We start from the raw sequence: 13385 nt of genomic DNA, 5'->3' as shown, positions 1-13385 counted from the left end.
TTGTATTTAATAGAACGTATTTATGGATGCTCAAATCCATTGTGGCATGAATGATTATTTCTCAGCCACTATCTCAAATAAATCAACAGACTTTATTCAAAACTAAAAAGATTTAAAATTAACAATCATGAAAATCCATTAGGTTTTTTTAAGTAAAATATGAGCATTATGTGTGTTCATTCTTTTTCCTGAATCAGCCCTCCACTTGAGTTCAAAAGAGAGATTTTTCTTTTAATGTTTCACAATGGAATGGAAAAACTTAACAACATAGAATGTAGTCCTAGAGAAAAACAAGGATTCTAGAAATAAGTAGAAAATAAATAAATTCAGAGAAATACATATTAATAACTGTTTTTTCTTCTCAAGTACAATAGTACCAAATAAGAAACTGCCTACTTGAGTTTATCACATAGGATGTCCCAAATTTGAGAATTCTTATCTTTGGTGGCCCTGAATCTAAAGCTTTCCTTCAAAATCAAAGCTTTTGGGTCACCAGTCAGTTGAGCGTGCCACTCTTGATCTCGGCTCAGGTCATGATCTTACGGTTTGTGAGTTCGAACCCCACATTGGGCTCTGTGCTGACAGAGTGGAGCCTGCTTAGAATTCTCTCTTCTCTCTCTGCCCCTCCCCCACTCATGTTCATGCACTCTCTCAAAATAAATAAATAAAACTTTAAAAATAAATAAAATAAAATCAAAGCTTTCAATATTAGTAAATAAATTTGCAAAATGCAGTAGAATTTTATACTGCAACTTAACAAAGGATCATTGATTAAAGCAATTTTTTGTCTTTGAAAAATTGGTGACCACCACAATCTAGAATTTGTGACAGATAAGGTGAAGAGTTTCATATATTAAAACACTGAGATAAACACGTCAAATACTGTTTCCACCAATCAGGATTAAATCTATGTATCAAGTTAAAAACTAAATATAATTTTACAATATTATATATTTATTTTCTCTAAATAATTCATCTTTTAAAAAATCTAAGTAGAGTTTTATAGAGTATAACTTAACTCAAGCCCATTTGAGATTTCATATTTGTACTCTACCAAAAAAAATTCAAGAAAGTGGTAGCAATAGCATAATAAAAAATTAATCTAATTTCAGCTTTTAAAACATGGTGATTAGATGCTCAGCCAAGAAACTATGTCAAATATTTAAATGCCTATATATATAACGGAAGATTTTTTTAACTGATTTAGATAAACTAGAATAATAAGTGATCCCACACAATGTTACAGTTTTTGAAATACAGGATGCTCTCATTTATGTTGTAAATAATAAAATTGATCTTCCTTTAACAAAGCACTAAAATATATGACAATAGTGATTATATGTCTATTCTAAAATATCACTTAAATGTATCCATCTTCCTCTGACATATAAATAACACAATATAGCATTATTCTTCTTAAAAGAAACTGACTATTTGAAAGTTCAACATATGGGGAAATAATAACATGCCTACAAAAGTAAAGGAGAAGCTCTTATGATATGACATTAAATTCTAGATCTAAAGTTGTTCTGGGAATAGTTATTTACACTGCTGGTAAATTTCATATTAGAGGTCCTAGTCTATTGAGTACTTTGCTCGTATTCCCATCATAAAAAAAAGGAAAAAAACACATAAAACAAACACTTCTCTAAATACAAAAATCCTGTCCTGGACTTCTAATATCTCTTTGTTTAAAATCCCCACAAACTGCCTCTACCTGTAATGAAATATCTATATATATTCATAGCTATCTAATAATTTATACCTTCGTTTTCTGCTGGCTTTATTTTATTGTAAATTATATTTTTAAAAAAGATTTTAAAACCAATTCGTGCTAAAGGAGAGCTGATACTTTTTTAAAGGACTTGGATACAGAAACTCTGTGAGTGGTTCATAAAATATTATCTTATTAAATGCAATTATATTTTAATACTGAGTTGGGCATAAATTATTTAAGTCATTCAGTTGTTTCATTTGGCAAATATTTATCTTAATGTTAATATAATACCATATTGCAAAGGAACATGTACTACATTAGTGGCCTATCGAGTCCTGTCCTCATTGTGTAAATTTGGATTTATCATCAATCATCTTCTACCTCCATCCCTCACTTCCCTACTACAACGTAACTATCTATAGAGAAAGCCCAATTTCAACATAGTTCACCAGTTAGAGAAAACTTGTCTTAGTCCTCTCTATACAGGTCAACAAAGGACTCCATATCCACGTAAGATATGTGTAAATAATCTACTAATATGGATACTTTCCTATTTTTATATATAAATACATATAATTTTCTAAAACCAAATCATTTCATCTAGTATTGCAAAATATTAACTTCATAAGTTCTTTTGTTCAACATATAATTGCCATCACAAACATTTGAAATAATTCAAAATATGTGACAATTTTTGTGATTATTACTTCACATCAAAGAAAGAGAATCTTCAGCTAAGCAAGAAGCAAAAAAATATTGCAAATTTGTGTGACAACAGAAATTGTGGCCATTTTGAACTTGGTAATCACTTTATAACATCATGTGTATGTGCCTTGAATAAAAACAAGTTTGTCATCACACCTCATAGATGATTTCACTTGCCTACTTCCTACCACTTCCTACCTTCTTACCCCTCAGGTAACAAATGAAAGAAGTAGTTACTTCCCTTTTTTCCCCCAAATAAATTCTTACTCTGTGCACATAGGCAGACACTATACATATATTTTTCTTTGGGCAACAAAAACCTACGTCCTTCCCAGCCCAAAAATTGGTGGTAAAGCAGAATAAAATGTGGGTTCTGACACACTGCATTTGCTTTTGCCATTAGCATTAATATTTGTCTGCTTGTAGGAAGGTCAAATACTAGAAAAGTAAATAAGCGAGAGACAATTAAAATTTAAAATTTACTCCATACCTACACAAAATCTAACCGAATGAACTGCTTCTTGCTGGTGACTTTGCATAACACAATATTCAACGCGAAACACAGGGAGTTTCTGGGAGAGTCTATGCTGTTTCAGTTCTAACACACATATAACATAATACTATTATCCACAGAATTTAAAATTTCCAAATTACGTGTCAGTGTTTGAACCAAAATATTCCCTCCAAATTTTGTATTTTTTTAGGAACCAGGGATTAAAGAGGAATGCTAAAAATCAAGAGAGAAGGAACAAGATGGGGGACGAGGAAGAATAAGGCAAAATCAGAGAGAACATTTTCCATTGTGACAACTAATCCACCAGGGACCTGTGTTTGGAATCCTCTTCAGTAGACCAGAACACAAGGTTTTTGTTTGCATAGACATTGTTTTTGGTGACAAGCAGTTTCCCTGCTAGCTCACTATGATCCTTACCCATGTTATTCTTTCACAAACTGTTGGTTCCTATCCTAGAGGTATAGCCTCTGGGGAACTCTTCTCTTTTAAGCACAGTTTGCAGATATGTGGGCATAATATTTTTTCTCTGTCCTTCTAACCTCATTTTTGACACCTGACCAGTTTCCTGTCAAAGTAATGATGTCTATTTTCAGGAAAAATAAATGTCCCCTAACATTATAACATCATAAGCTGAATCCATTGTCTCTGAATTCCTTGGCCACATGCTCTGTGTAAAGTTTCAAAGATATATATACTTAAAAATGGTATTCTAAGGCATTATACATTGTTTTCTCAGGACCCTTAGATATACAGTGGTTTTTGACAGTTCCATCTATGTGGTTGGCTCATGATCTGGGAGCCAACTGTGTAGAACTGGTTAGTCCCTGAATATGGACCCAAACAAGATCTGGCCCAAGGTTCATCTAGAGGGATGCCACTAGGAATTGATGGTCCCTCTGGGCCAAATTATTAAAGTATCAAGATAGAGATTGTTGGTCCACTGTAGTCTGTCAGAATAAGATGATGAGAATCCTCCTTGGCAGTCCTTTAAAGACCAAAAGCTAGTCTATGTTGGGACTGAATCACAGGAAGATTCTCTAACCTGGTCTACTGCCAAACCATGAGATGCCCTGACTCTGATGACAGATCTAGAATCTGTGTAGTACAGTGCCAATATTTTGGGCCTTAGAGTCAAATGTTTGACTCTAGGCTCCACTTTGTTTCCTCTACTTAAAAAATGACTCTATTTTTTTATTCAGCTTTATTGAGATGTAATTGACAACAAAACTGTAAGATATTTAAAAGTTTACATCATGTTAATTTGTCATGCATATACATTAGGCTCCACATATAATCACAAGTATTGCCTTTAACAATTTAAATGCTTAGCCTGATATTTTTTATTTGTATTTGTAAAATACAAATTATACCCATGTCATTACAGTTTCTGTGAGGACTTAAGACTACCTATAGAAAGTGGCTGATACATAGCAGCAGCTCACAGATAGTGCTCTCTCTTCTCCCCTCCTAACCTCTTAATGAATTTCCCTAGAGAGGTTTAGGAAAAACTAGAGAGCCAGCTACCATTTTCAAGAGATCATGAAAAGAAAATGTATTAATATATTAGGGGTGTGGACACCAAAGGAGGTGTGCAGTCATGAGGGAAAGATCTCGAATCCAGTGTGGCTACAGTCCTCATAGTGAGGCATAAAGTAAGAGGGGTAAGTCTGGAGAGGGAAATCATTTATCTGAGAGTGGCACTGAAGAGTTCTAAAGAGAGTAATTTAGATTCAAATTTTAAACATAATTCTAGCACCAGAATGGAACATAGATTGGTGAACAGAAGCAAGAGTGAAGGCGGAGAGCAGAAAGGTTAATTGACCTGAGGAATAACAAGGGCCTGGATGAGAACAATGACAAAGGAACAGACAGACAGACACACAGACAGTAACATCAGGACTTGGTTTTGCTAGTCTTGTGGGGATGCGGAAAATGACATAGGGAATATAGGAAGAGAAGGTTTGAAGGAGAAAGTAACAGAGAAGATATCACTCAAGGCTGAAAGGAATCAAATGTTTTTCATTCCACCCATCTAGTTCAGGTAGATTTAAACTTTAAAGGTTCATTGTTTTAAGCAGGAAATGATAGCTTAAGACCTTGGAGATTATAGTTCAAATAATAGCGTAAGGGGTACAATGTACACCAGTAATTAATGAAAACACAATATTTACATATGATATCATGCCATAGAAAAAATTTCCATGTATTCTAGATCTGAAACCAGGACATCTCTGATAATAGACTTTTTTCTTCCCATTTGTGAACTTACACAGAAATAAATCAGAGTAAATTACATTTAATTATACATTAGAGGCTTCCTTTAAAAAAAAGTAACATTTTTATGAAATCTGGACTGATCTGGAAAATCCAGAATATACAGTCACTAATCATAGAAAAATTGAAACACTTAAATTAAACACATGTAAAAACATAACTTTAGTTATAAAACTTTCAACCATTTTATGAATGGTTGGGACTAAGGTAAACTTGGTTACCACACTATCCATTTGAGCTTTACACTGGAAATAACGTTGTAGCTCAACATGCTAAGGTATGTTATCTCTGAAGACCAGTTCAGATACTAATGCCATTAGTTAGTGAACTCCTTTCTTTCCATACCTGGTCTAGGCATTAGAATCAAGGTGCTACTGTACCACTCAGATACCACTTGGTCCAAGGCAGCTTTGGATGGATACAAAACATTTGTTTTAATTTCTTTCTTTCTTTCTTTCTTTCTTTCTTTCTTTCTTTCTTTCTGTTAAAGGACCATGAAAATCTACAATTTCATCTTAAAAGCTATAACCTAATTACAGGTGGTTTGTCTTGCTGGTCTATATGCCTTCATATTTTTAAACTATATCCTCACCTATTGCCAATCCTAGATTTCATTAAAATTATTTAAAGAATTGTACTATGATACATTCTAGTAGTTTCCACATGTTTGCCTGGTTCTATTATACTGGTTAGATAGAAATATTCTAAACTTGGGTCTCTCAGGTTTTAATTTTAGCAGTTACATAGGAAAACTTACACGTGTGCTTCACCTGCATGGTTGAACTGTGACCATGTCATTTAAGTTAATCTGAGTCACATCAATGTGGATTCATTGACATCCTTAGACATTTGTAAAGAATATGTAAGAATTTGTAAAATCATGTGAAAAAAAACTTCAAATACTAAGAACTTCCTAGCATAAGAAAGCAGATGTTTGAGATGGCTCTATTGTACCAATTTTAATAACATGCATTATTACCAATTTTTAAAGTTTTACCACTGAAAAAATTAATGTTCTTTCCCACGCAATGAATTCACTCAAACACTGTGTGAACAGTTATCCTGGGAAACAGAATTTGTTCTACTGACTTATATTGTTTTATTCCAAGTCTCATTGAAAATAAAATTGATCACACAGCTAAGTTACGGTCACTATAATTTAGTTGCCCCTTACAGTTATATCTTAAATGTCATCTGCACTGCCTCAAATATAAAGTACAGGATAACTCTTTGTTCCTTCTTCTTTGACCTTGTTTTACTACTGCTTAAAACTTTCAATTAATCACACTCATTTATTTAAAGCTTTTAGATTTAATATAAAGCAGAAAACCAAACCACATAACCACAGTGACACTAATTCAAAGGGTCATTGAATCACTAACTTTGCGAAAGAAGCAAATCTTCAATGAACTACATTTGGCATGTCCTTTATAAAGGCTTCTTTGAAAAAGGAAGACAATATTTATGTGTCATATTTTAATGGCAGAACATATAGAAAAACCTACAGTGACAACGAATTTTTCACCCTACCCCAGATTTCAAAGTAGATTCCTTAAAATAACTTTTTTACATCTAGAATAGGATTTCATTTAAAAAAAAAAGTAATTTCTGCAAATCTCCAGAAATGTATCTTTATATAAAATGGGATAAAGCTGTAACTGAAAAGCATTTGAAATGTGACACTAATTTGGTTGTAGCATTTGTAGTCTGATTGATTAGCATATTCTACTGGGCTTCAGTGGTTATGATGGAGGAGTCCCAAGGAATTCTGAGCTTTTAGCTCTCAAATCCTGAAGATTTGTTAGAATTATGGTGTCATTGACAGAGTAAAGAAGTCACAGAGAGAGATTAATTTGAGTGAAAAATGCTGTAACTTTAGTTTGTACTATGTATGCATTCAACCAAGAATGTCTAATAAGCAATTCAAAATTATAATACTATTAAATAATGTTTAAGTACTATTAAATAACTTAACAAAGCACTTTTATAATTATCATTTCATTTGATCTCCACAGAAGTTCTATGAGTTGGTAGGTGGGATAGATATCATTATCAAAGTCATTTTGTAAATGAGAAGATTTGGGAAGGAACAATATAGATTTGAGAAGAATACAAAATATTTTAAACCTGCTGTCTTTACACTACCATTTTGATAGGTGAATATTTTGATCCCTAACTTTGACATTTTGATACTTTGACTTTCTCTTTATGAACATAAGTATTTTATCACTATGAAAATGTGGATACATTTTTATTTTTTAGGATAAATACTTTAGGTTACTTTTTAGAATAAATCCATTAAGACAAGTTAATTCCATGATCAACTTGTTACATACTATAGTTAAATAATTTCCTTATTTCCATAGTCATTTTTCCTCTATTGAAAATTTTTAATTGGGATCAGTTATTTGCCATGTAAATTTTATAAGAAAAATTTTATTCATAAATAAATATTTTCAAATGAAAATTTTTAATGGCTATACTTTCTGATGTTTTGATTTTGGTCATTATTCTACCAAGATAAATGTTCTTGGATAATATTATACCTAGATATTTTAATACTATATCATTGACTTGTATCATCTAATTTTAGGTAATAACTTTTATCATGTGCTGTTATATCGTTTCTTGGTTTAATTTTTTGTTGATTATTTGCAGCCAGTTCACTCTTTAGGGACCACTAAGCCAAAATGCCATTGGGATTTAAATGGCAGCATCAACATAGCTTGCTGTGCATTGGAGGCTATGTGCACTTAGGTGATACTTATTGCAAAGTCTGAAGTAATGCTCATTTTAGAGAGCAAAGGGACAAAAATAAACCAGGGAAAGATTTAGAGATCACTAAATTTTAAGACTCTCATATAAGAATCTCTAGGAATCAATATTTCAACAGATTATGTTTTCTACATTATCATACTTTATGTTGAGAACTAATACCTGAAAGTGACACTTTCCAACCAACCAGCATGAAGCCACCTGAATTGAATGAGATACAAGAAATCATTTCATTGGTATAAAGAATTTCAGATGACTAATTCAACATTCAAAAATTGATGGAACCAGATAGAATTTCAAAAGATGCCCCCTTGGATTGGTGAACAAAATAATCTCTCTACAACTATATTCATATTTTGTTAGATGATCATTCAAAACATATAAGGGCTTAGACTAGTTTCTGCACTTCTTCCAGTGTAATGATTCCATACCTTTTAAAAAAGATCTCATTGTTTAGCAACATTAATGGCTTATTGATATTTATTATATGGAGAAACAAAGGTAACTGAAAAAATTAGTGCCAAAGATGCCATGAGAAAATAAATTTTAAAAACTTTTTGCTGAAGGGCACCTGGGTGATTCAGTCAAATGAGTATCCATCTTTGGCTCAGGTCATGGTCTTATGGTTCATGAGTTCAAGCCCTGCTTCAGGCTCACTGCTGTCAGCACAGAGCCTCTTCGGATCCTCTTTTCCCCTCTTCTCTCTCTCTCTCTGCTCCTTCCCTCTTCACACTCTCTCTCTAAAAATAAATAAACATTAAAAAAAATCTTTGCTCAGAAAAAGAATAATTTGAAGGATGAGAGCAAACGTTTTAGAATCAGCCAGACATGTATTCAGGTTCCTCTGCCATGTATTAGTGGGATCTCTTGTGAAAGTTATTCTCTCTCTCAAGCTTTCCACATCCTCATTTATTAAATGAAGAATCATCACTCCTACTTCACAGTTTCTCATGAGGATTAAGTAAGATAATGTGTACAGAGCACTTAGGCCAGTGCAAGCAGTACAACAGATATTTAATAAATGCTATTTAACTGCAAATCATAACAATGTAAGTTGAAATGTTTTAAAATGCTTAAAGCACTACTGAGGTAATAGTTTCACATGAATTATATGTGTGTGATACGATCATAAATAGTACTCTTTATCTATTAGTATAAACATGGCCTATAAAATTTAGCCAATGTTGCTATAAAATACCACTGCCCTACATGTTATAAATATATATATATATATATGTGTGTGTGTGTGTGTGTGTGTGTGTGTGTGTGTTTGCAGAGAGAAATCATAGAAATGTTTATGCAGACATATTCTGGAAGAACTAACTTCATATTTTACCTATAGCAAGTGATACTGAATATTTCCTATATTGTGTTTTAAATTCAGTGATTTCGAGTTATCATTCTGAACTATATATGAGATCTTAGAAAGTAACTGTTTTCATATTCATTTTTGTAAAATACAGCATGTGTGAATTGTACAAGTCCTTAGAAGAATTTTTGCCATCTTTAAGTAAAATAAATTGTCAAATCCTGTTGCCAAGTGTAAATTTTAGTTCCGCAGTGTACTATAGAATATTTCTTAGCCTTTATGTACATGGAGAATTAGTGTAACATCGAGAAAAACAAATTAAGATGACAACCTGTTAAAGGGGAAAAAAATGAAGACTTTACAGGGATCAACCTAATCTTATAGTTTCTATATTAATTTACTGTACTCTTAAAGACTTGTAAAAATATTAGAATTAGAGGTAAATATAGGAAGCTGGGTTTTTTAATTATTCCTTGGAGAGTAATTAGGTTCCCACGAAAGCTAAATCTCACCTGGGTTAGCAGTGAAATATCAATTCCTAAAAAATATATTTTGTAAATAAATCAAGATATAAAGAACAGATACAGTAAAGAAAAGGAAAAAAAAAACTACTGAAACAGACAATTGTATTTGAAATAGTCATTTCTAATTACAGAAAAACCTCACTGATATACTCTACCCATGGAGAAACCAGTCTGAATTAACAACAAATAATAGTAATAAATTAGACACTCTAATAAGAAATGCAGATATATTACTTTCAAACTCACACTGTAAATTTAGCTGCTAATAAAAGTACTTCTAAGTACCAGACTTTCATTGCCATTGCATGCTTTAATAAATAGGTGGGAATCATTTGAAATTAGGTAGACCCATTTGTATCACACAATGTGTTAAAATCTTTAAGAACAGCTTGGTTAAAAGCCTCAAGCAATCTTGTTTACACTATTAGCAAATCCTTGCTCCATAGATCATACAAAAGTAAATTTCAGCCTAGCCTAGTTCAAATTATCATAAATTCTGAATTATATTCAGCATTTTAAAGCTGGAAGGGACCTCAGAGATCTTCCAGTGAAGTCTATAATAATGAGGCTTTCCAGGATGTTACATCTAAAACACATACCATATGTATAAACAAATTCTAAACATTGCTGACTGTTTTCAAAAATGTTACTGACAATGTATTGTTACTTCAATATGGTATATCTTTTCAAACTTATCAATAATTTCACATGATATTCAGGACTGTTTTGTCAGGTGGTTTAAAATCATAAGCAGTGTGTTGCCTTGTTTTTCTTATTTGCTTTATCTTTTGGTTTTCTTGTCCCACCCTTGTCTAGAAAGTTCAGGTGTAATAATCTCCACGCTAGCAGCCTGAATAGACAAAATATACAAATAAAATAGCCGACAATTTCAAGAAGTTGTAAAAGTGAAAACAGAACTATTACACAGATATGAAATCACTAGTGGTGGGAGCCACCATGTGGCTTTCTACACACATGAGAGAAAGCTTAGAATTTCACTCCTGTACTCTGTTCTGCTTAGGTGTATTTTATATTATGAGGAAATCAGAGATATACCACTGAATTGTATACTGAAATTTCCAGGAAACTGGTTCTCTTCTTGCCAGGCTCCTTAATTGTATATTCTAGTTGTTAGAGACTTCTCTGGAACCTTATGAGAAAATTATCAAAATATGCCATCACTTCTAGAAGAAAGAAAGCGGGACTTCTGTCATTTGGGCACCATCTGTCCAGTCGCCCTGCTCCCTGATGTAACCGAGTTTATTTATCCATTCAGTAAATAGTTATTGAGCAGCAACCAGGTACCCAGCATATGCTATGTTGCCAAGAGGAATACAAAAGAAATGTTAAACACAGTTTCTGACCTCCAAGAGTTTCATGTCTGATTGTGGAGCAAAACACACTTTTGTGAAGCAGCTAAATCACATTGCATAACAGTGTGCAATGGCACAAATAGGGGACATTTCTATCATCCTAGAAGGTTCTGTAAGACAGCCCTGTGTAGTATTCAGTGCATAGCAAAGCAACCTGAAGGAAGTGGGAGACTCAGGGTGAAAAGGGAGCTCAGCTCAAATCATAGAAAACTTACATTAAGGGTCAGTGACCCAAGGCAGAAATAATTCCTGCACAGAAATCCCATTATGGGTCCAGAACACATTTAAGCACTTGTTGAAGCTCATATATATTAGATAGAACTTTGGCTCATCAGAAGGATGAACCAATTAGTATGAGGGACATAGGATATAAGACGGTAGGAAAGGGAGGACATGAACTAGCTTGTGAACTAACTTATTGGGAGATGCTGTATACATAATGGGAAGTGGTATAAACATTTAGCAGGGCCCAAGGGCAAGAAAATAAGAACTAGAGAAAGGAAGCAGTTTATGGGTTTGACAGAAATTCTACCTTGCAAACAACCAGTTGATCTGCGTACACAAGATAATGTGTTAGATCGCTGTAAGCTTAGGGTGATTTGCAAGAAAAATAAAAGAAAATCTAAACTAAATGATTGGAAGGAAAAAGGTACTAATATGAGCAGGAGGGGGATTTTGGAGGGGTTCTGCATATGAGGTTACTCAAGCCTCCCTGTAAGTTTGGAAGGTACAAAGCCTGGGAAGAAAATAAAACAGTAAGAAAAATTTCTTATACTGTATCTCTGATGATCAGGGATTACCGAGCACCCCTTAACTTCTACCACTTTAAGACGATGTAACCTCTCTTTCTTTTTTTTTTTAAATCATAATACTTGCAGATTTATACAAAGTATCATCTGGTTCCTTTTTTATTACTGGGTTCTAATCACTGCTATCCTGGAATAACCAAGAGCACGTAGACCATGGAAACACCCTCTGCCCATGTTTTCTATAGTGACTGAGGTTTTAATAAGCAACTACAGAACCCATTTGGTTGAATTAGAATCTTAATAACCACAAATCAGTGTTTACATATTCATCACAATCCCTGGCACAGCTGACTGATTGATGAGGGAATTGGGGTTATATCTTTTTTTTTTTCACGTGTTCCTAACGCTACTTAAAGAATTTTTAAGGATATGTCAAATTTTAGAGCTGGAAGAGTGTTAAGGAGCAATTTGGTTCAAGACACTAATTTTAATACATAAACAGCTGAGGCTTAGAAAATTTAAATGACTTCCCAAAAGGCAGCTCAATGGTAGCTCTGTGTATCCTATCTCCTAGCCCAAAAGTTCTATTTTACTATACTTATGATATTAGCCATGATATTAAGTTTAGTAACCAATACATTAGAAACAGTTCAACTCTCTGTTCTAATCTTGGCTATTCAGAGAATGTCACATCCCAATTATAGTTATTAATTTTTTAGTCATAAAATGGATATGTGCCCCAAAATATTTCTAGGCACTTTTATAAATATGTACTCATCTTTTCTTTTTCTGTCTTTACCTAGAGAAGTAGTGTTTAAACATGGATGTAAATGATTGGCCAACACAGAAATGGATCTAAATTCTTCCCTTGTGGCAGGCTATTTTACTGGTGGTGCTTAAAGCACCACAGCTCACAACATTCACTTGCTTGTATAGTCTTTTCCCACCTTAGGCTTGGCCTAGTGATTTAGTTTAGACAATAGACCAGTGGCAAGTTTAACACAAGCAGAAGTGTGATGAAACCCAAGCTAGAGGGGAAACTGATGGAGGAAAGACCCTGGAGGATGAGAAGCCATCCTGGATATTCCAGCCCTAGCAAACTCCTAACTGAATACAGCCACATGAGTAACCTCACAGATTTTAAGCATTTTACCACAAAAAAAGGCAAAAAAGGTGAAAAAAAAAAGTTAACTATGTTAACTATGTGAAGTGATGGGTGTGTTAATTATCTTGATCTTTGTAACCATTCTATAATGTATATGTATATCAAATCATGACATTGTACACTTCAAATGTTTTTAACATTTATTTATTTTTGAGAGACATAGAAAGACAGAGCACGAGCAGGGGAGGAGCAAAGAGAGAGAGAGAGAGGCAGAATATGAAGCAGGCTCCAGGCCCTGAGCTGTCAGCACAGATCCTGATGCATGGCTCGAAGCCATGAA

This window comes from Panthera uncia, chromosome B4, assembly GCF_023721935.1.
Source record: "Panthera uncia isolate 11264 chromosome B4, Puncia_PCG_1.0, whole genome shotgun sequence".
NCBI lineage: Eukaryota > Metazoa > Chordata > Mammalia > Carnivora > Felidae > Panthera > Panthera uncia.
This window is presented reverse-complemented; position numbering follows the sequence as displayed.